The sequence below is a fragment of the Grampus griseus genome (genome assembly GCF_964374135.1).
Source record: "Grampus griseus genome assembly, chromosome: 13".
Taxonomy (NCBI): domain Eukaryota; kingdom Metazoa; phylum Chordata; class Mammalia; order Artiodactyla; family Delphinidae; genus Grampus; species Grampus griseus.
In genome coordinates, this window is record NC_139007.1 from 55,476,160 (window position 1) to 55,500,385 (window position 24,226).

Consider the following 24,226-nt stretch of genomic DNA (forward strand, 5'->3'; position numbering starts at 1 on the left):
AAGTAAACTTAGCTGGTTATATATATTTCCTTACACTGTTTCAGTAAGACTTGTTTTCTTTCTGCTATCCAACTCATATTGCTCAGACTTTTCTCCAGACTTTCAGTCACTGGGAGGAGAAAGAATGTAGGAGAACTTACAGATTTTAAGCATGAATTATGTGCCAGATGGCATAGGAGGTGCTCGGGCATTTTTGGATGCTTCCTTGTCCTTAGAAACTTATTCTTTTCCTCATCAGTCTAATCATATCTAATTCTCTAACAGAACAGACCTTTTTCACCAAGGCTGTAGACACATTTGGAGTTTGTGCATAGGCTTCAGGGGGTCAGTGAAAACTTAGAATTGTATTTCAGAGTCAAGATTGGACAAGAGAAGTGAGTCCATAATATTTACCAGCTTTAAGAGAAAACAATGAGTCAAAATTGTAGGTAGCTGCTCAAAAATCCTGCCTTGTCCCTGAAGACTCTAGTCCACGTTTATCTCACTCTGGAAGTAGTTCTGCAAGACTTAATGTACTTAAATATAAACTGATTCACATGCTACTTACTGGCTTGGGAAATGAATGGCTTCTGTTAGAGATCAGATAGAAAATTCCAAGAGGCATAGTTTTTTTATGACTTTTGTATCTCCCCTTCATTTCTAGCACAAGGGTTTAATCTTAAAGGTTAATTAAAAATTTTGTTCACAAGTAACCTATATTATTGCTTCTTAAAATTATAAAAAATTGAATTTTCTAGTGAAAATTCATCTACCATCACATATTTCTACATTTCTGTAGTTTACAATTGGATTTGATTATTGTTCACAGAAATTTTTTTATTTGTAAAAATAATAATAAAATATGTTTAGTTTAATGAACAATACATATACAGTTTGCTGACTTTGTTGTTATCTAATATCACTGGGTTCTTTTGAAAAGGGATCTTGTAAATATCAATCTTTTCCTATTATGCCTAACTTTTTAAAATGTTATAGTTAGTAAATTAAATAATATTATTTAACTACTCAGTATGTGGTAAGCAGAAGAATGGCCACGCCCCAATGATATCTATCTGCTAATCTTCAAGTCTGTGAATAAATTAAATTGACATAATTTCATGGCAAGGGGGTGTTAGAATTAAGGCTACTAACCAACTGACTTTAGAATACGGAAATTATCCTGTATTTTCGGGGTGGGTACAAAGTAACCACAAAGGCCCTTAAATGTGGAAGAGTAAAGCAAAAGGATTAGAGTCAGAGGGATTTGATGTGAGAAACTAGCCAGACTATTACTGGCTATGAAAAGGAAAGAGGACTATGGGCCAAGGAATGTAGGCAGCCTCTAGAAGCTGACAAAGGCAAGAAAACAGACTCTCCACTAGAGCCTCAGGTGTAATGCAGTCCTGCTGACACCTTGATTTTAGGCTACTGAGACCCATTTCGAATTTCTGACCTCCAGAACTCTAAGATAATAAATCAGCTTGGCTTTAAGTCACTAAATTTGTGGTAGTTTGTTACAGTGATAACAGGAAACTTAATATGACTGTCAGATAGAAATAATAACACTAGATTACATTATTGTCCACATACTGTGCACAAAATAGTTGGTTAAATACTCTATATTCTTTTTGTTGTTGTTCTCACACAATTTTATGCATTAGACTTTTACAGCAGAAGGCTGAAGGCAGTTTTGAATCAAACTCTGTCTGACTCCAAAGCCTATAGTCTTAACCACTGTGCTATGCAACCTCCTCTTTTATAAATCAGTGAATGAATAATTGAGATATGTAACACCAAGGTGGGTACATATGGAGCGTAAATGAAGTGCTCAGGAAATGCTTATGAATAATTAATATTATAATTTAAAATTGCCTTTTCTATTAGAACCCAATTCTTAATTTTCTAAAGGGCAGCATTTTGGTCAATAGGAATATTCAGGAGGCTGAAGTTATTCTACCTCCCTGGATAGAGGTGTCAGTGGCTGGAGCAACTTAGAACTTGGCTTTTTCTATTTTAGCTATTCATTACATCTATCTTTTGAGAGCTACTCAAGCCTTTGAGAGTTCATTTCTTAGAATTCTGAGAATAAGAAGATACATGAACCTCCTAGCACAACCTGGTGAACCATCTTAATCTGGGTGTTTCCCTCAAGGTGTTCCAAACAGACATTTTTTATAGGATGAGAGAGTGAAAGCATACTGAACCTAAGGCCAAGTTATAGATTCCCTAAAGGTAAGCATCATATAAAACAAGTGATCTGGGCTTCCCTGGTGGCGCAGTGGTTGACAGTCCGCCTGCTAATGCAGGGGACACGGGTTCGTGCCCCGGTCCAGGAGGATCCCACATGCCGCGGAGCAGTTGGGTCTGTGAGCCATGGCCGCTGAGCCTGCGAGTCCTGAGCCTGTGCTCCGCAACGGGAGAGGCCACAAGAGTGAGAGGCCCGCGTACCGCAAAAAAAAAAAAACCAAGCAACAAATGATCCATTTTTCTTCAACTTTCCAAACTTGTTTTTATCCATTTGCTTGAAATGTTTTCTCTCTTGCTGTATGAGTACATTAAGTATAGTGCCTGATTCTCCCTATGATATTTGCTTTCCATTAACTTCCTATTGATTTTTGGTTATGCGTACACAGTACTGCACCAACATAAACCGCAAACACCAGACTTAAAGAAGTTGTGAACTATAACTTTTATCTTGGTGACAGAGCACTACCACATGAATATGTGAATATTATCTGTGGCTTCTTAAAAAATGTGACAAATAGGGTCAAGTCTAACCAAGTGATAATATATATAAATTATAATGGGAAGAAATTTGGCATTTGGGGATGAAAGATGTTCAAGAAGAAAGGAAAGATTAGAATGGATAAAGATGAGTTTTTGAAAATATAGCATTACAGAAGGTGAAGCAAAGTATAAATCATTATGAAAAGAAAGGTACCAAGAGATGAGAAAAGTGGGGAGGAGTGTTAAGGAAAAAACACAGCAAGTTGAGATGACACCTAAAAGGGGATGCAGTTTTTGAGACAAGTAAAATTTTAACAGTTATTTTAACTTAATGTGATTAGTAATGCCTCTCACATTTTAAAAGCATTCAAATTTTTTATTGTTTTGCTTTAGAACCTCAAAGTAGCAATACTTTGAAACTATAGAGACTTGGATATAGATTGGACCAAATAATTACTTTATTAGTCTCCATTATGTCATCTGTAAAATGGAGACAATAAATATTAGCTCACAGAATTATTGAATGGCTTTTCTACTAATAAAGAAACTAGTAAAGTGCCTGGGTAGATTTTATATTTTTTAAAGTAATATAAGTAACTCAATATCCATACTTATATTGAAGCTGATTGAAATGAAAAAGTAAATGTAACAGAAAAGACTAGCCACAAATAAAATGGATTGAAATAATCAAGTAAAAAGCACATACGCTTTAATTTCTTTCAATTATTTTAAAGATTTTGATTGAAGTTCCCAATGTTGATTAAATGTCTATCTCCATTAATAGCTGTTAATAGGACAGAAGAAACAAACAAGCTAAAGAGATTGGTGGCAAAGGCAGGAATTTTTTAAGCCGATATGTTGTGGAAATGATCTCAAATTAAAAGAATGTAGTGAGATTCCTTTATATTATAATCTGAGCTAAAACTGAAATTGAGGTTGTTTTTGTTTCCCACCTGTATCAAAGCAGTAACAAGTAATTCTCTTGAATTTTGAGATTGGATTCCACTTTCAGACAGTATTTTTAGAAACAGAGCTAAGTTAAATTTCTTGTAAGAAAACTTTTAGCACATTTCCAAAAAACTTTTACATAAAAGACCTGTATTGCATGAAAAACATTTAAACAACATTCAAACAACATTCGTCTAGTTGAACACAATGTCTCCCCTAAAGCTTCTTTCTTATCAGAAGAAGGGAATAAAAAAAGGTGTCGCTTTGGAGGAATGATAAACTGCTTGTTATGACTTAGCTTTGTGCATTCTTTCATATGTATCATTTATACAAATAAGAATTTTCTATTTATTTTTCACTAGTTAATTACTGGCAATACTGTTCTGTTATTTTTGTTTTTACCATATTTTGTTTGAAGAGTTCAAGATTCTAAAGCAAGAAGCTTACTTACAGAATATTTTATATTGATTTTTGTTTATATTATTTATATAATTTATATAATATTATATATATTATAAATTTATATAATATATATTATTATATACATTATATATATATTTATATATATTATATATATATTATTTATATTGATAAGTAAAAGTGGAAATCAACAGAAATTTGGCAGAAAGATTAATATAAAAATTGTAACCTTCAAGAGGAAAAATGAAATCTAGATCTTCATGAAGCAGTCTTAAAGGGTTAGAAAACCATTTATTTAGAAAACCACACTAAAGCCTGAAAGTTTAGAATGTTCAGATCCCTAAAGAAATAAGGATACCATCATACAGATTTTATGGGGCATTTTATTTTCACAATACTTGATACTGAACGTTATTTTTTTTCTCAGAGAGAATCTACCATATAACAACTAGTAAAATAGCGAGAACAACAGGTAAAATTGGGTAAAAGACTCCATCTTCTAGCAGTCCAGGATTTTACCCTGCAATTTGTCTTTAAGTTTTTTACTTAGCCTGTTCCTGAATGTCTCGTATAACAATTGATTTGTAGATTATCCTTTGAGTGGTTTGACCGTCCCTGAATTTATAGCCTGGGAAGCCTTATATATAGTCTATTTTCCTGACTCCAGGCCCAATACCATTCAAACTAACCTAAAACATCTCTCTTGGTTCTTAAAAATCTGTGAAGAGGCCACAATCTTTCCTTTGTAAGCTCTGTGGAAAGCATCTAATTGGCAGGCTGTTTTTAGATACATTTTCAAAGATTTTCCTTTTTCCAAGTCTCTTCTTAATATAGTACTAGCACAGGATGTCAACAGCCCATCTTATTATCATGTCATTCTAGTATCTTAACTAATAGACCCCTGGGAGGAATGAGTTTATTCTTTTGAAATTATATATATACTTCCTTCCTTAATTTTATCTAAAGTGTAAACTTGTATACAGATCATGTCTTGTCTTTTGTATTCTATATAGCACTCCTTTGGCTTTAGAGAAAGTTCAGAAGAGATAATGATGGAGGATATTTTAAATGGTAGTAGAATTAAAGTTGGATGAAAGATACAGGCTGAATGTGAAAGGGCTTAAGTAGATAGTTTAATAAGAGGGAAAGATGGGACTCTGTCTTCAGAGGAGACTTCTTGGAGAGGCAGACTAGTGTCTTTGTCAGAGACAATGGGAACTAGGAACATTAATTCAGACTGACACAAGACACTGAACAAAGCTTTGATTACTTTATTTGTAAAATTGACATAGTGTTTTTTTCCACTGTCCTTAGGAAGTTGACATTTTATTTTAAAATACTCATCTGAATATACCTACTACTGAATATCTACTTTTGCTCACTAGAACCCATTACCTTTCTCTCTTAAATTTTTTTTTTCACCCTGCTCCCAGTTTTACGGTTTATATTTTGAAAGAGATGAGCACCCACCCAGACCCTTACATGGCTATGATCCAGGCCTAGACAATGACTTTATTCAATTCCTGTGCCTACAGAGCATGGTTTTCAGGGGAGGGTAGGAATCACACCTTGCAGAACAATCCTAGGGTTGAACTATTGAAAAGGAGGAGGTCTTTCCACTGTGGTTGCTGAAAGCAGAAAATGTAGCCTGGAGCTGCTAGCAGCTATTTTGTTACTCCCTGGGTAAGCTTGACTGAAAGAAGCCCACGCAGAGAAAAGCAGACCTGAGAGAAGAAGAGAGACCAAGTCCTTATCAATATAGTTCGAGGCACTGGATCTAGAGCCTTTTGAATGTTCAGTTTCTTAAGCCTATAGATTATCCTACCCCCTTTGTTTCCCACAAGCCACCACGACTTGCCTTTTTCTGTTACTCATAACTGAAACAGTCCTAGGTAATAAAATATGTTTTACTTCCATACCCATAGAGGAGCTTGGGTGCTTCTGTATTTCGAATGCTGAGTATTCTATCCAGAATCCACTTCCTTTCTGTCTTGCTTTACCCTTAAAAGAGGACAGTGAAGGCAGGCATGAGCGGCCAGCCAACCAGGCATGCTATACAAATAGCTGCCATGGGTCATCTCTCTTATGCGGATAGCATAATAATAAATACTTCCTTCCCTTGTTAGGGAACAAGGTGGACTTATCTTAAACTAGAATTTCTTCTGTAGTGAATAGCTGTGAAAAACTGGTATTTGAAAGAGAGATCACTAACAATACACTTTAGTAGAGCCCAGGATGCTGCAAAGGGAAAGGAACAAAATGACACTTTTACTTTCTAGGCTGGAATACTAGTGTAGAAATTGTTGCCTTATTGCCTTCTTCTTTCCATGTAGCATGGCTAGTGTTGCAGAGGATCATGGATGCTAAACACTGGTTCTTGCTAATCTTCAAAGAAGTGAATAAGAGAAAGAAACAGCCCCCAGTGAAAAGTCATGATGATATCCAAAGTTGAGTTCTGTCCCTGGAGGGGAATTTTTTATGAGATACTGGAATATTATAGTACTATTCTGGTGGTTTAAAGAAAAATAAATAGATTCATAGCTGTAGACATTAATTATATTAGATAATATACATCATTTGTAATACTAGGACAGAAAGTATCATATTTTCTTTATTAATTTTCAAGTTGTTGAATCATTTTTTCTTCTCAGGACTTAGCATGAAGGCCATTTCTGTACTGGCAAATAAAATATGAAATTGAGAAGGCTCGAAGTCATTTGACAGTAGGGAAAGTGTTAGATTTTTAACTTGGTAGCAGATTTAATTTTATCATTTTTAGAAAATTTAAAAATATATATCATGTAAATTGCACAAATCATAAGTGAAAAGCTTGATGAACTCCCACAAAGTGAACATGCTGGTGTAACAAACACCCAAATCGAGAAACACAACATGACTGGCACCCCAAACTTCTCTGCTCAGTTACTGTGTACCTCCTTCCTCACCAAACGTAACTGCCATCTGATTTCTTACACATTGCTGACTGTAGATTAGTTGTTGTCAGAGATTTGGAATGGCAGAATGGCCTACTGAAATGTGAGGGATGTTCCATGGATGGACTTAAGCCTAAAACTGCATGGATATTTTTTACAACAGTACCTATTTTTCCTCCAACCCACACAGGAACCCACCCATACCTACTCCACTGTCCCTCTAGGATATTTTTTATATTAAATTTTCAATCTTGCAGTTGGATGATTTAAGAGACTTTGTCATAAGAGTTATACAGCATTATGTAAGGTTGCCATGGGGGAGTCTGGGTCAAGTAACCACCTGCAGTAGCCATGGGAGAAAGGGCTAACGTGGAGGCAGCCTTGTCCTTTTCTCTCTCGCCTTACTCCATAACTTCCATGGATTACTCTTTTAATAAGAGAACAAAGGAAAAGAAATATGTCTTAAAGAGTTTCATTTAAAGTCTCTTGCTTCATTCTTAAACCCTGCTTAATCTCTCCTGATTTTGACTTTAAGTAGTACAGATCTCTGTTGGAATTTTCTATTTGCCTTCTGAGGCCCAGAAATTGGACACAAGTAAAGAGGGTAAGAGATAGTTCAGGAGCACTGGCCAGTGTATGCTCTGGACAGATGGGTTAACTTGCTTTGGAAGAATAATGGTCATTCCAATGTACTGCTGGGTTCCAGAGTGTGGTATTCTGTGTCTAGATAAACTAATCTCTTGGTCATTTGTCAAAGAGAATACTGAATGTTTAACAGAACCTACTACACATGCAGGTGTATCCTCTCCAAACTAATAGATGTTACTCATCATGCTGGGATATCGGACAGATTTGACTTTTAGAAGCATAGAGAAATGATTTGGCTTAAAACTAGAGATGCTGGATTATATAATTACTCATAGCATCAAGCAAATTTAGAATTTTAAAAATGTGCCTTGAAGAATATTTTACTCTTTTCAATAAACAATAATCCATGAACACTAACAGTGAGAATCTATGAGTTTTGCAATTTTCAGAGCAGTTATTTCAGTTGGATTTAAAGGAGATATTACATTGCTTCTCTGTCTTTTGGCTAAGATCAAGTGTAGTATCTCTTATTATCAGTTTAATAAAAGGGATATTATGCTGCATAAAACCCTCAAAATATTTTTATGTAGTAGTGCCATGGTTTATTATGTAGAGCTCATTTAAAGGCACCCATGCAACGTATTAAATTAGCTTCTTATAATCTTATATATTATAGGTATTTCTTCTTCCAATCAGTAATTATTGAGAAATAATGAGAACTGTTGAGAGAGTGATTTTAAGAGTTTAACAAAGAAAGTCTCTACCCTTAGAAGCTTGCAGTCTTCTTGAAGACAGGGATTCTGAGTCTGTGTGTTTTGGGTTAGTGTCATCCTTGCCTAAAATGGTGTGTGGAAAACAGCAATAATGGGAAGGAATAGTGTGTATTTGAGGGAGGAGTAGACAGGTCAGTCCAGTTGAGTGCTATGTGTATGTGTGTGTGTGTGTGTGTGTGTGTGTGTGTTTATGAACCAGGTGTAAAATAAAGTAGGAGTCATAAAATTGGGTATATTGTAGATAGTCTTCCATTGTAACAGATGCAATTGTACTCAATATAAATGGTGAATGAATGAATGAAAAAGAGTCTTGAATACCTAGTAGAGGATTTGAGCCTTCACCCTGTAGGAACCAAGGAAATATCATGAGTATAAATTGTTTCCCACTCTGTGACCAGAAATGCTAGAGTTCCTTTGATGGACAGAGCAAAGTTGCAAGTTCTTAGATGGATGAGGATTGAAACTTTTCAGCTTTAAACAGAGAATCCTACTCAACATTGTACATATTTAAATTTATGTGAAGTTGCCCACAGGCAATGGAAGGAGTTAGCCAAATAAATTATAAAGAAACTTCAAAACATCTTGTACTTGGATATAAATTTGGTGGTTACATATCCTATGGACTATAACCAATCCGTCTTTCCCAAGCCTAATAGCACTTTTTTTTCCTGTAACATTAAAGACTTCAAATTATACCGACAAGTGTTGTGACAATATCAACTGTTGCTAGAGTGATAAAACCAAAATGCCATCTAAAAAATATATATGTAAAAAAAATTTTTTTAAATTAAAAAATATATATATATGTAAATATATATACCAAAATAATATATATAGCTATATATATAAGTGCTATGCACACACACTTATTAACTAGATTTTTAAAAATTCCATGAGATGAAATTGTGAAAACTTAAAAAAATTACTTCATTAGAGTTTCTGGGTTTTTTCTTTTTTAAAAATTCAATTTATTTAAACTAAAAAAAAAAAATTCAAAAACCGGTCACCCATTTTTTCTACCCCCAACAATCAGAGTTTCTGATAGGAATCCAGATTTCATAAGTATTTCCTTGAAGTCAGATCTATGACTTTTAAAATATAAACCAATTTATTTCATTTAGTTTCTTTTGATTTGTTTTACTTTAATTTTATTTTTAGTAATGAATTCTAACAAAATGATCCACTTGGTTGTGCTTGTGGCACAGCTGATGTCAGCATATTACTAGCCAGCTGTAGATGACATATCTTGATGTCCAGTCCTGTCACTACATTGTTCCCATCAACACTGTTACCAAACATGAGATGGTGAATGGGAGTCATTTATTTTCTGCTTGTTATCATCTGCATAATTTATTTACCCCCTAGATGACATCTTTGTAAATAGTGTTGGGTTCTATAAACTAGAGTGGGCAGGTGGCATATTGGGAAACATTCACCAGTCTTACTTAAGTATATAACAAATCCTAGTATAAGAGAATTTAGATGTTTCTGTGGTCAGCATGAAATTTTGCTCACAAGTTTCCAACATAATATAAAACTTAACATAAAATAGTTGAGAAAAATAAAGCTTTAGAAATGTTTTCAGCTTATTTTGGGTCATCAAATGAAAGAGTCTGGTCATCATTTCATTTGGCATCTTTGGATTATTTTAATGGATTATGTCCCAGATGGGTATTAGCATATTGGTAGGGCATGGTCAAATTTTTTAAGAAAGCAACAGCTACTGGATTGGCTAGAACTGTTTCCTTAAAATGGCAGATTAGTTTTATGAGCAGTGTTTTTAATACAGCTTCACAGCAAAGCAGATTTGTGTAATTTGACCACCTGCTATAAACATCGATTTTAATCAATCACATATATCTTTGCCACTATAGTTTATCAGTGGTAAAATGTCTGAAGATTTTGAAATAAATTTCATGATAAAATTAAGCAGCCATCTGGAATTATACTATAGTTTTTCTCTAAATGATTTGCAAGGCATAAATTTGAAATGTTGTATATAGAGAATATACACATATAAGTGCACATCTGTTTTGTCCTTGTTTATAATGCTGTTTGTGAGGACATTTTATCGTGAATAATACAGAAAATTTACCTACTTAACAAGGCCCATAAAGCTCCATGGGCAGAAAGATGCTTGAGCTCTGCTGGTCTAGCCTGTGTGCTTAGATAATGATCCATCTGCTCCACTCCGGGTCTCAGTGATTATGATCCAAACTTTGTAACTTTTCAGTCAGTGTAAAATTATTGCAAAACACAAAACCTGCTTTCTGATATTTGTTTCAAGTGATGTTGCTTTAATAATGTGCCCCCATCCAAATATAATTTATGGGAAAAGTTTGTATTTATCCTGTATATGCAAGTTAGATTTGCCTCCCCCCTACCCCCCAATTCTCTGTGTAGAAACTTCCCAAACTGTTCATGAAAGACACATTCAAAGAATCTGCGTGAAGATTATATTACATCTGGATCTGTGAAACCAAAAATATTGAATATTTAAATTAGTAATACTTTCTGCATGTAACCCTTAAGTCCACTTATTTCAGGGACATGGCTTGTTTTAGATTTTCTCACCTTGGTCTTATTTTAGGTTTAGTTATTTATTCATTGCTAGTGATAGGGGATGTACAGGTTGGTTTCATATCCTCTGTTTTGTCCCTCTTTTTAAACTCCTTTTATTACTCATTTTAAAGTTTCATCTGTGGGGTTTCTCCTTGAAATAACAACTATTCCTCCAGCTAAGAACATATTTTATTAGTTTTATAACTTATCGTGCCTTTTATGCCAAACCATAGATTTCGAAAAAGACGGCATTCAAAATTAAAAATGTAAAATCTGAACAAAAATATGTTTAAAAAGAGACTTGAGATCACCAATGAAAGACTCATTATTAGCACTTAAAAATAAACTTTTTAAAAGTCATTAGGGATGACGTTATACTTTTAAATTCTATGACATTACTGTCTGTATAAAGGATATGGAATCTCTACTTTATAGAGATAAACATTGAACATGTAAATAAACCAAGACATATAATTACCCTTGTGCTTTCTTTTTTTCTTTCATTTCATTTAAAAGTAAATTATTTTATGTATTTGAAGGATATCCTTCAGTTATCAACTCATATAGAGGAAAGTGAAAGTTTTTAATCACTTGTTCATTTAGCAAAACACATATAAAGGACTGAGTACTTACCTACATCATCTAATATAAAAACCCATTATTAGATACCCATCACCTAATATTAGGCTGACTCTAGATGGCAAACTGTTGTCAATATACTACAATATCTCTCATGTAAACAAATAATTTAATACATGATATAATAATTATGAATAAATGTCCGTTTGGAAAACAGAGGAGAAAGCAACCCCCTCTTCCTTGAGTAGTAGGTAATGATTTCACAGAGGAAATAACATTTATACTGGGCCTTGAGAGATGCATAAGAGTTTGCGAGGCAGTGAAGATCATTCCAACAGAAAAAATGGTATGAAAGAGTATAGTGAATTAAGAGAAGCCAGAGTGATTGAGGCCTGTCGAGTTGGGTAAAGGAACAAGATGGTGGAGAAGTAAGATAAGGGGCTTAGAACTCATTTAAGGTCAAATTATTGAGTATTATTGCCATGATAAAGAATTATTCTGTAGGCATGGAGAACTAACCAGTATTTTAAAGCACAGGACTGACATGAATGGATGGATTTTTGTAAAAAAATTAAAAAGTGACAATGTAGAGGCAGTTCCAAACAGGAACAGATGCAGCAGAGCCAATTATATAGAAATGATAGTGATACATGTTGCCTGAGAGGTCCATCAGGCTGACGAATTAACTCCACTGTGGCCCTCAAAACTGTTTTTTTTTTTAAAACAGTAAATATAAGTCTCCTTTATCAATATTTTGCAGTAATCCAAGAGCATAAGGAACTGGTTTGTGTTTTGTCTCCTTTACTTGACTCTTCTTCAAAAGCAGATATAATGTAAATTATTAGATAAACATCTAATAGGTATCTGGCTAAAGAGAAAAGAAGAATGTGAATCAGGAATATATCAAAAGTTTAATTCTTGTATAGCTGAAAGATGAAAAGCTAATATGTCATGGGTTTTGAAAAGTATCAACTCTTGTGAAAATTATTATTGTTATTGCTATATAAGATGTCTTTTAAAAAAAAAATCTACTCTCTTATTTATGCTGCTCAAAATCCCTACTGTAATGGGTTATGAAATGGGATTCACATGCCTGGGTTTGTTTGTCCATATCAAGTATTATTTGATGGCAGTGACTTGATTTGACAAGTCAGGTCAATCAAAATAATGAAATAAGCCTCTACATTTTATCTAGTCTAATTATACTAACACTTAGATGTTTTATAGTAGTGATGCATATTAATTGTTTGCTTCAAGGAGTTTAGCGTCCTTAGCTGCCCTTCTAGCAATTAAAGTGTTGTTCGCTTTAGCAAATATGTAAAAAAATAGTTGGAATAAATTTTGAGCAAAGCAATTTATTTCCTTACTTAATGCAAGACTAGTACTAATGATTCTTTTAACAGTTGTCATAAATATGATTCATATTTTCTATCTGGCTTTATAAATGCACCATCTAGCATAAGATAGAAGATTCTACTTTAATTGCTAACATTTATCTTTTTGGGTCTCATTTTCCCCCTGGAGTAATAGTTTTAGAAATGATAAAAAAATAAATCATTACTTAAAAGATTGGGCTTTAAAAATGGAATTCAAGGTTATTAGATAAAGTTTTATGGGTGGGGTTGGTGGTACATGTATTATCCTTGTTTGCATTTTTTGGTCTGTTAGGCCATAGATATAATTAAAGAGTTAATTGTTATAATTGTCTTTTGGAAGTCAAAGTCTAGATTAAAAATTTAAGGGAACAAGAAATTTGCTTTAAAATTATCCTTTTAAACAATACCTTAAATGAGCAACTCTTTTCATGTCATTCTCCATCTCTTGCCCTCTGCCTCCCCCCCACCTCCATTACTTCTTCCTCCTAACTCCTTTTCCTTCCACAAATGTATATTGAGAGCTCACTGGGTGTAAAATGTGTTAATGTAATGACAAATATGTTGCCATACAAACAAATGCATATATTTCTTAGATTAAAAGTACTGTTAAGATTAGTGTTGAGCAATATTTGAAGAAGGAAAGAGCCATACTTTTTGGAGGGATGATATCATGAGTGAGCAATGACCGTTTCAGGGCAAAATTGGCTATTTAGGACCAAGTCCAAAAGTCCAGTTATGTAGAAAGAATGTTGTAGGCACTGTAGATCTAGCAGGCAAGAGGTCATGTTCCAGCTAGCAGGGGGAAGTTCTATTAGACAATGATTCTGGTAAGGAAATTACAAACAAATTGCAGTTCCACGTGGCCTTTTAGTAGAACCTTATGAGGGAAGGTGCATGGTGCAGAAAAAGCATGGACTGTAAGGAGGAAGAAGGTACAAGTAGTGGCTTGTGCTGTCAAGGAAGACAAGTTCATTATAAGACAAAGCAAATCCCTTTGTCTTCATTGGTGAGCATTAGCTGGACCATGGTGGAGTTGGCCAAAATGAGTGGGCCCTTGTCAAGAGTATTAATTTAAATTGGTTGGCTAGCTGTTTTTTTTTCCTTTTCTTTTTTTCTTGAGGAAGAAATATGGCAATTCTAGAATCAAAATGGTTATCTAAGGAGGATATTTCAGAGAACCTAGTGATTAAGAGCATGTACTTTGGAGTCAGACTGCCTGGATTCAAATCTCAGCTTCATTACTTACAAATTATGTGGCTTTGGGCAAATTATTTAACCTCTTTGTGGCATTTTTATCTTTAAAATGAGAAAATTAATAGTACACGCCTCATAGAATTGTAATGAGGATTAATTGAAATAATACTTGTAAAGTGTTAGAATCATGACTGGCCAAAGTAAATGGTTGTTAAAATATATTTTATTAAAGTTATTTTATGAAATTAAAATAAAATATTTAAAAATCAAATAAAGGCTGTATGCATGAATAGCTCATAACAGAAATTGTAAATAATATACCATTACAGGAAAAAAAAAGGCAAATATGAGGTAATTAGGGTTTGAACTAGGAGTGTGGCCTGTGGTATGCAGAGGGAAGAGTGGATCTAGACTTTTATTCCTCTAGTTTTACAAGGACAGTCCAGATCTTGCCCAGACATGCCAAGTTAGCCTGGATGTATCATAAGCTCAGTCATATAAGTATTAGAAGAATCTGAGATTTCAAAATCTTACTTGAAGGGACAAGAGCTGTTTTGAGACTCCCAAATTCACTCCTGAATTAGCAAAATTTGGATCAAACTTCTCTTTCCATGGGACTTAATTATCTTCAGGGCTAGAAACCTTGGGGCTTCTGATAAAAATATCATACCACAGAGTCTACATGAATCTGCAGACTGAACAAACAGGTCAAACACAGAAGCTGAAAGGATTTTAGAGCTGGTTCAGAGAGGCTGTTTGTTATACCTGTATAGCCCATTAATAAATAGCTGGTTTTTGTGATTTGCATATTTTTTGGGGGGGTAGAACCTGGGACTTTCTGACATTTGAAAGTCTCATTCCATCTTTGAATCTGTGATATATCCATTTGGAGAGTCCTAAAAATGTGAAGATATTTTGCAGAAGCTGGAGAATGATGCAGATTAAGGAATGATTAATTGTCCTGTTGAAAGGTTGATTCATATTCTCAGTTATTCTAGAGGGGGAGTTTTATTGGATGAAAAAAAATGTGAATTTCTCTCTAGGTCACTTTGTTCAGTCTGTGAAGAGCAAAGGATTATTTTTTACAGTATGTTTTCTAATAATTTGTCTAAACTAATTTTGCATTCCAGAGTCACATAGTGCTCTTGGGTTATTTTTCCCCCACATTTCCCCCTAATGGATTATTTATACTTTTAACAAAATGATGAATGGTACTTTGTATATTCGAAATGTGTTATTTCCTCTGGAGAATCTGAGTGAAACAAGTACATTCTTGCAGAAGAATTCTAATATGGTTACCTATTCCTTTGAAATTGGCTTTATCTTTGATTGTGACAATTCTCTACAAATTGAATGCTGTATATTAAAAAGCTACAGTATTTCATATTTTTAATAGCAGAGGTAAGATTGCAGAAACAAGTTATAATAGAGAAGGGATTTTAGTTTCTTCTAGAGCGGAGTATTTCATAACATAAAATAACTCCATTTAGGGATTTAAAAATATATTTTCCTGCATGTTACTATGAAATTTTTAAAGATGTGAAATTATTTTTCTCCTTCGTGGAGATACTTTCTCTCTCTCTGATTCTCTTCTCTGGCCACCATCACATTCTTGCACTTTGGCACTTAAGCATTTGACTACAGTTTTGACTTAAGGGAGGTATCCATTTGTTTTCATAATATATATATATATATATGTTATATATTATGAAATATATATATGATGATTGATTTTGGAGCAGAAAGTATAGGGAAAAGTGAAGCTATGGGGCAACAAAGGCACAAAATTCTCCAGAAAGTTGCTTTTTTTTCTTCCTGTATAAACAAAGTGTTATAAAAAGTATATTTAGATTTTTGGAATTTCTCAAATTGGAATGGTATTAAATGATTTTGGAGTCTTTTTTAAAGTGTAGTTATGAGCACATGCGTAAGTAATTATGCAGTAGGTAGTATGAGTAGAAAATTTATGCAAGCTCAGTTGTCATTAATTCTATTACAATTGTTTATAAGATGGACTTCAATAAACTACAGATTTTTAAGTTAAAAAATTTTTTTAGCTCTAATTAAGACACTGTGGCACTTATATAAGAATGTATACACATTCATGACATGGTCCATACTCTACAAGGATTTATAATTTAGTTGGAGAGAAAAATGTTGACACCATGAAGATACAAGCTAACTTGTGAGCGGCACAGGATACCAAAGGCATTTTTGACTCCTTAGGAGAATATTGGGAAGATGTGTATATTCATATTTCTCTGAAGAAAGGATTTGTATATTCCATTAGTTTCTCCTCAAACTTTAAAACCATAACTGCTTTCATTGTTGGGGATCTTTTGCAATAATCAGTGATGGTTTCTTGGAGGAAGTAAGATAAACATAGCACCTAAAAGTTGCATAAGATGCCTATGGGTGGAGACACATACAGATAAAGGGAGAGCATTCTATGAGAGATCAAGAGTACAAATGATAAGAAAGGAAAATATAAAGTAAATTGGTTCAGAAATGATGAGTAAGCAGCCAAATTGAATTAGAGCTGAATTAAGTTGGGCCAAATTATAGAAGTCTTTGGATTCCAATTAAGATATTATTGGTGGAATGGGGTCTTTAAATGCTTTTGAAAGTTAAAATTGATTGTGGTGTATAAAAGACTGGGAAGTGAAAAGAGATGAAGTTGGTGTAAGATTTTTTTTCTTTGCATAGCATATATAAGTTCATATAAGATTTAATATGAAGAAGAAAAAGAAGAAATTAGGATGAGAGAAAATAAGAAAAAACCCTGAAAGCTCTTTTTAACTATATGTGCATGGATATAGGAGCTATGAGTACATTCATTCACCCCCACAAAAATGACTGAGGGCCTATGCTATGAACCAGGCACTGTTCCAGGCATTTGAAATACATTAGTGAACAAAGCAACGTTACTGCTCCCTAAGTTCTAGGGGATGATACAGAAGTCCTAAGTGAACGGGACAATTATGGCACCACAAAGTGCTAGTTGTGAAAAGGGTAAAATGTTACAAAGCTGTGGAGGTATTTCTAGTTTTTTGTGCCAAAATAGTAGGCAAGAAATTTGCTCCTTGGAGTCTGGAAGAGATGATATTACTTGTCATTAATATTCCATTTGAACTAAAGAATAAAGTAACTGAAGAGTATTTAAATTAAACATTTCAGAATCATCTTATACTTTATCAGTCTGAAAGTTCTACAGTGACCTGACAGAAAAGTAAAAAGAAAAGAAAAAAGAAATATAAGGAAAAAGAATTGGAAAAAAATCTGAAGTGCTTTGGATAGCTGGAGAGAGGCATTGAATTGCCTGGGTATTAAACATGTTATAAAACAAAAAGTCTTCAACATATGGCAGTTTTCATTCATGTTTGTAATAGTGCGATTTAAGTCTGAGAAATACATTTCCCTCAAGAGTATTTCTGTCTGTGAGACTGACTAGTTATAGTCTTACTAAGCACTGAGAAAGGATTGGCAATAAGTTTCTAAAAGTCACACAGGACCCCAGTCCTATAATGATATTAGAAATTTTCTTTGGTTGTTTTAGATTTATGTGAAATTCAAATTTTTAATTTAGCAAATATTTAATAAGTACTTTCTATGTTCAAGGTACTGTAAAAGGCAATGGAAATTTTATAAAAAAGAATAAAAGACAGAATTTGTCTTCAAGAAATTCACCATCTAAATAGGGAAACAAGCATGTTAAAAGTTAAAACAAACCAAAACAAATCTATAATAAAACATAGCTAAAGGAGCTTAGAAAAAGTATGTCTAATTCTGCTTGAGGTTATCTGGCAAGCTATGCCCAAAGAATGAATCTCAAGATAAGTCTCAAAGGTAGACCAAGTAGGAAAGGGCATTTCAGGCGTAGGAAACTCTACAGGCAAATGCACTGAAGAGGTGTAAAGTAGAGAACGCTGAGGAAATTGAAAACTGAATGGTAGAATATTGGTGGAGCTGTCAAAAGGCATGACATGACCCTGGACTGTGACAAAGGCCGACTGATGAAAGGCCTTGCCCACTAGCACGTGTTAGAGCATTCTGAAGTGGACTCTTTTGAACTCTGTAATGTGAGAAGAAATAATGCTGTCATTATAATCCCCAAACGTACATTTGTGTCAAGCAATAACACAAACCTATGGAGTGTTGTGAAGTAGGATGGTGTAGTCTAATGCAGAGGTCCCCAACCTTTTTGGCACCAGGGACCAGTTTCGTGGAAGACAGTTTTTCCCTGGACAGGGGTCGGGGGTGGGGGGATGGTTCAGGTGGTAACGCGAGCGATGGGGAGCGGCAGATGAAGCTTCCCTCTCTCCCCTGCTACTCACCTTCTGCTGTGTGGCCCAGTTCCTAATGGGCTGTGGGCCGGTACCAGGGCTTGGGGACCCCTGGTCTAATGTACAGCAAGTGGTCATTTTTGCAAGATGAATCTAGATTCTCTGGGGTGAAGGAGAGTCAGACCATAAATAGATAGAGGAGGTTTAATGAGCTTCCAAAAGGCAATCTTCATCTAGTCAGACTGTAGAAGAGAGTCACAAAACGAATAATTCTAATTTATTAATTAATCCAATAAATCTTTATTAACTGCCCATAACATATCACTGTGGGAGATGACAGTCTTGCTGTTGAGGAATTTATAAGTTACCACAAACATCACGATCTTTTGAGTCTGAAGAACTAAAGTAATAGAATCTGCTGAGTGATGTTGTGGCTACTTCCTACCCCCCAGGTATCCTGAGTGAATTATGTTGGTGATCATCAAAGATCAGGAAGGTTAATGGACAATTGCATTTCTTAATGAGCTTGTAAGTGCTTCTTTTGTGAACTGAATGTTAGCCTATTTATAAGACATGCCACAAAGTGGTCTAGTGGGAACTCTTTAAGCTCGTGCTACAAACTTGGGGTGGTGGAAAATAAAACAAGTAAGTCAGTATTTTAAGTATATAGCAAAAGTAAAAGAGAAGAAATGCATGAGCAGAACAAAGAGATAGCATTAGAAACCATGACAGATAGTGTTGGTTGGGGGACTACATGCAAACATTCACTGATTTTATTCATGCTCTGCCCAGGGATGTTGAGCATCAGGAGAATTTGGCTTCCTCCCCAACTCCAGGGGTGAAGCTTGATTAGTCCAAGCCAATTATGGTAATTCCATATCCCTGCCAAGTGATTCATTCTGGCATGGGCATGTGACAGAATTTTGGCAAGTGAGATGTAAAGGGAAATCATTTGGACAGCTTCTGGGACACTTTTAGCCATTATTTATTTATTTATTTTTTGCGGTACGCGGGCCTCTCACTGTTGTGGCCTCTCCCGTTCCGGAGCACAGGCTCTGGACACGCAGGCTCAGCGGCCATGGCTCACGGGCCCAGGCGCTCTGCGGCATGTGGGATCTTCCCGGACCGGGGAAGGAACCCGCGTCCCCTGCATCGGCAGGCGGACTCTAAACCACTGCACCACCAGGGAAACCCTTAGCCATTCTTATTTAGGGATGTGAAGAAGGAGAATATGTCCTCTCTTCATTCTGGCTTTTGAATATTGTTGTGTGAGGATGTAATGTTTGAAGCTACTGTAGCCATCTTGCTATCAGGAAAAGACAAGCCCAAGGACATATGTCTACATTCTGATGATGGCAGAATGGAAGAGATGGAAAGAACCTGAGTTCTTCATGGTATAATGGACTGACAAATTAACCAACTAACCAGTCCTACCCTGCCATACCTATGAACTCCTATATGACCTAACAAATGTCTTTACTGAAGCCAATTTTGTTTTAATGGCTTTTTTCTTTCTTGCAGCCAAAAGCATTGCTGGGATGGAAAAACTTTTCCTCTTCCCTTTTAGTATCAAAGTTTGGGAGACTGCAAATTAAATTGACAAAAGACAGATCAATGGGAGAAAGGCATATGTTTCTTTATTGATATAAATATTTTTATGTGTATGCAGACCACACAGATAAAAAGTGAAAACACAGAGAGTTAGATTTGGGGCATGTATACCATTTTAACAAAGGGTCCTAAATTGCAGAGAAATGATTAGACAAAGGAAGAGGGGGTTTGGGCTACTAGGGGCAGTAAATTATGGGAAGATGACTAGGAAATATATAGTAGATAAGGGTTATTGAGTGTGGTTTGTTATGCAGATAAGAGTTGTTTTCCTCTTCCTGGAGAGGGGAACACATTTACAAATGGAAACTTATGCTCTCCTTTTAGGAAAAATGGGGGAGTGCAGAAAGTTCTTCCTGTATCTGCTGCTTCTCTATTGCCCTTGGCTCAAAATAGTCCTTATGCCAAGTGACATATGTTGAAGTAGTATATTCTCCTCCCCTTCAGCATTCTACATGATATAGCAATTATTTCATATTATGACTGAATGTTTTGTCCCCCCAAAATTCGTGTGTTGAAACCCTACCCTCCAAAATGATGTATTAGGAGGTGGGGACTTTGGGATGTATTTAGGATTAGATGAGCTGTCATGAGTGGGATTATTTCCCTTACAAGGGTCACAAAAGAGCTTGCTTTCCCTCTCTGCTCTCCACTATGTGACGATACAAGAAGTTGACAGTGTGCAACCCAGGAGAGGGCTCTCATCAGAACTCAGTCATGCTGGCATGCTCATCTTGGACTTCTAGTCTCCAGAACTGTAAGAAATAAATTTTTTTTGTTTATAAGCCACTTAACTTATGGTCTTTCGTTAGTGGCCTGAGCTAACTAAGATACCCACTCTTGTATTCCTAAAGACTCAACTGGAGCCTTTTGTTCAAGCTGACGTGTTCTCTAGGAGCTAAAGCAGATTGGAGGGGTTTTTTTTTTTTCATGTTAGACATATTTATAAATTATAATTTTTATGTCTATAGTAAAACCAAATCTTAAGCATCATTAGAGCAAGGCTGGAGGTGATATATAAGTTGAGAAATAAAGAACAAAATTAAAATGATTTACAGAAAAATCCACAGGCAGGTTTTAAACTAAGGCTTTAATAGTTTACAATTAAGGCACTTTTCTTATTTTTATCATTACTAAGAGTAAAAACAGAAAGACCAAAAGCAAGTGATTAAGAACTAGTGATGGATCGGGCAGACAGCTACTTTTCAGGTATAAAATTAAATGCAGCTCGGTAGGGAACTTAAGCAAGTGGATGGCCTTTAGCTGTCCCTATAAGTCCCTATAAGTGAGACAAAATTTAACCCTTAAATAAAGATTGGGAATAAGGAAATTCAGAGATTTGAATCATATGATCAATAAACTGTCTCTGTGTCATTGTGGATACCATTTGTGTAGGGATCTGAATGACATTTAAGAACCTCTTGCTTATATGAAATTGAATTTCAGTGAAAGTAGGCTGTTATTTTGTAAAGTATCTGACTTAGCATTTTTTCTTTAGGAAGATATCATTTTAATTAGTGTATCTGAAGGTTGAGTGGATAGTTTTATCCTTTCAAAGTAGTGGTTTTCTTCACAGACTTCAGTTCTATGTCTTATATTACTGGACTTTAAAATGGCTTTGAATTACTGCTGTTTTCCCTTTTTACATTGGGAGATCTTTATTCCTGATTGAGAAGCAAGAACTAAAGATGTCACTTCTCCCTTTGAGGTGTGAGGTGTGGACGAAATCTTTTAAAAATGTTCAGTTTTCTAGTTTCACGAAGTGCAACTTCTACTTGTATAGAATGTTAGGTCAGAATTTTTTACCGCTGGCATTTCTCGCATTCAAGGGTAAGGGCTTGATGCCCATGTAAAAACAAGAAAAAATCGCCACCTGTTTTAGGGAATTCAGTCCCCAACCGAGGGCAATTACTGGCAGTATTAACATGTTAGTAACAAATGTCAGAATTCAAATGGCCAGTCTGAATGTTCAGTTTTTACCTGCTCTCTGATACTGGCTTAAGAAGGGTGTCTTTTTTTTGTTGTTGTTGTTGTATGCGGGCCTCTCACTGTTGTGGCCTCTCCCGTTGCGGAGCACAGGCTCCGGACGCGCAGGCTCAGTGGCCATGGCTCACGGGCCCAGGCGCTCCGCGGCATGTGGGATCTTCCCGGACCGGGACATGAACCCGTGTCCCCTGCATCAGCAGGCGGACTCTCAACCACTGCGCCACCAGGGAAGCCCAGAAGGGTGTCTTTTGAAGGAAGAAGGTGATCTCACATGGATTGACAGGCAGCAGTCACGACTCATGTAATATGTGTCATGGCTCTAGACCAAGAGAGAATTATTCACTCACTTGGAAAATGTTGTATGTCCTAAAATTCATCAAGGGCTTACTGTGTAGGTGGCTTGTCTCTAATCAGTGATCATAGCATTTAAAAAATCATTCTAGTAAACTTCCTAGACTGCATGGAGAAAAATTAATTTTTCTCAACCACTTATTGGTTACCACATCAGGACAGAGACCTGTATTAGGTCTTGATGGTCATAGATAATTAAGAATCTACACTCTATCAGAAGGAAATAGATGTATGCATGCAGAGATAACCAAGTGTAACAAAAAGCTGCAAGTGATATAGTTGAAGTACAATTAGTTGAAGGGACAAAGATTATGTACCATTTGATGAAAAAAAAATCATGCATCCATTCATGCAACAAGTATCTATTGACCATCTCTCGTGTGCCAGGGACCATGCTTTGTGCGAGAGTTATGATGAAGAAAAACAAAACACTTATGGAGCTTATTCTTGGAAGATAAGATGTTAATTAAAACATCTCACTAATATTTAATTACAAACTAGGTTAAGTGTGTGGTTGAAATGTACAGCTGGATGGGGGTTGGGGTAAATATAGGGCAAAGAATTTAACTTTTCCATTTTCTCAATGAGCTGGGAATTGTGAGGTGTGTTCCATACTTTGATTTAGCCCTGTGACCTTTTGATGCTTTGTTTTCTTCATCTTCAAAACCAGGAGAAGTTATATTTATCTTATCTCACAGAGCAAATTAACATGAATGAAAGAACCTGGAAAAATAAAAAGCATTATACAGATTTAAGTTGTACAGTGTTACAAGATAATAGTTAAAAGTACTAAATCCAGGAACATCCTCTGCAGAAGAAGATTGTTACATAAAATCAATTCCAGTATGTAATTATGACTTCTCTGTCAGCCAAATAGGCTGAAAAACCCCTAAGGCCTATGTCTGGGGTCATTGTTGACTTAGATTTTGCTCCTTCTTCCTTTTTTAAATAGACTATTCTATATTATTATCCACTCCTTAATGGCTTTCCTCATATTTTCCTAGTTTATGTTATCCACGCATTGTTCTTCTAAATGTAAAGGTTAAATTCTGTAGATCTTGCATTTCCTTTAACCTAACTCCATGGCACACTGAAACCCGACTGGATATTGCATATTTCTGATTTTGTCCAGGTAGTCATCAGAGGTACCTGACAACAAAAGCATAACAAATCAACAGAAGAGGTAGCTCATTACTTTTTGTCATTTCTCAAGCCACTCAAAATTATAATCTGTTTCAGGAAGAAAAAAAATGTCTAGAGCTCCCTGTTATCTTCCTTCATGTCTGATCAGCAAGTGCTCTGATATTCTAGGTCTTTAAGAAACATATCATTTGGAATTGGTAGGTTCTTTTGATAGAATTGCCAACTCTGATATTTATTCCATGCCTACGCATCACTCTCATCCGGTCAAAAGTCATTGTATTATGAACATCTAAATTGGTTCTTTAGTAATACTTAGAGTAAGTATTAATCCAAGAAGTAGAGTAATACTGAGAAGTAACACTTAGAGTCTGTAGATACAAGGGTGATTTGGCATTGACATCTGTCAGTCCATTAATCACTAAGGAAGGTTTGGCTGAATTAATTTGTTTTCTGTTTATCCTCTTTCTTCTCTACTGCTCCATTTGTGTCCTTTACCAGTTTGCAGTCTTGGACAGTTTAAAGATACCTTCCAAGATAGAGAAGGCTTTTCATCGAAGGTATGAAAACCAAGTACATAAGTGTAACATCAGTTCAGTGCAGTTTCCAACATATAAAACCTCATTGGGCATAAGGAAGGCTTTTTGTACCCCTCTATAGAAGAACACTTTGAATTCATGAACATTTCCTCAGACATTTAATGACAGTTCACTCTGTGCCAGATACTCTGTATAAGGTGGGAGCTCAGGCTGGGGACTGGGGATGAGGACATGAAAGTG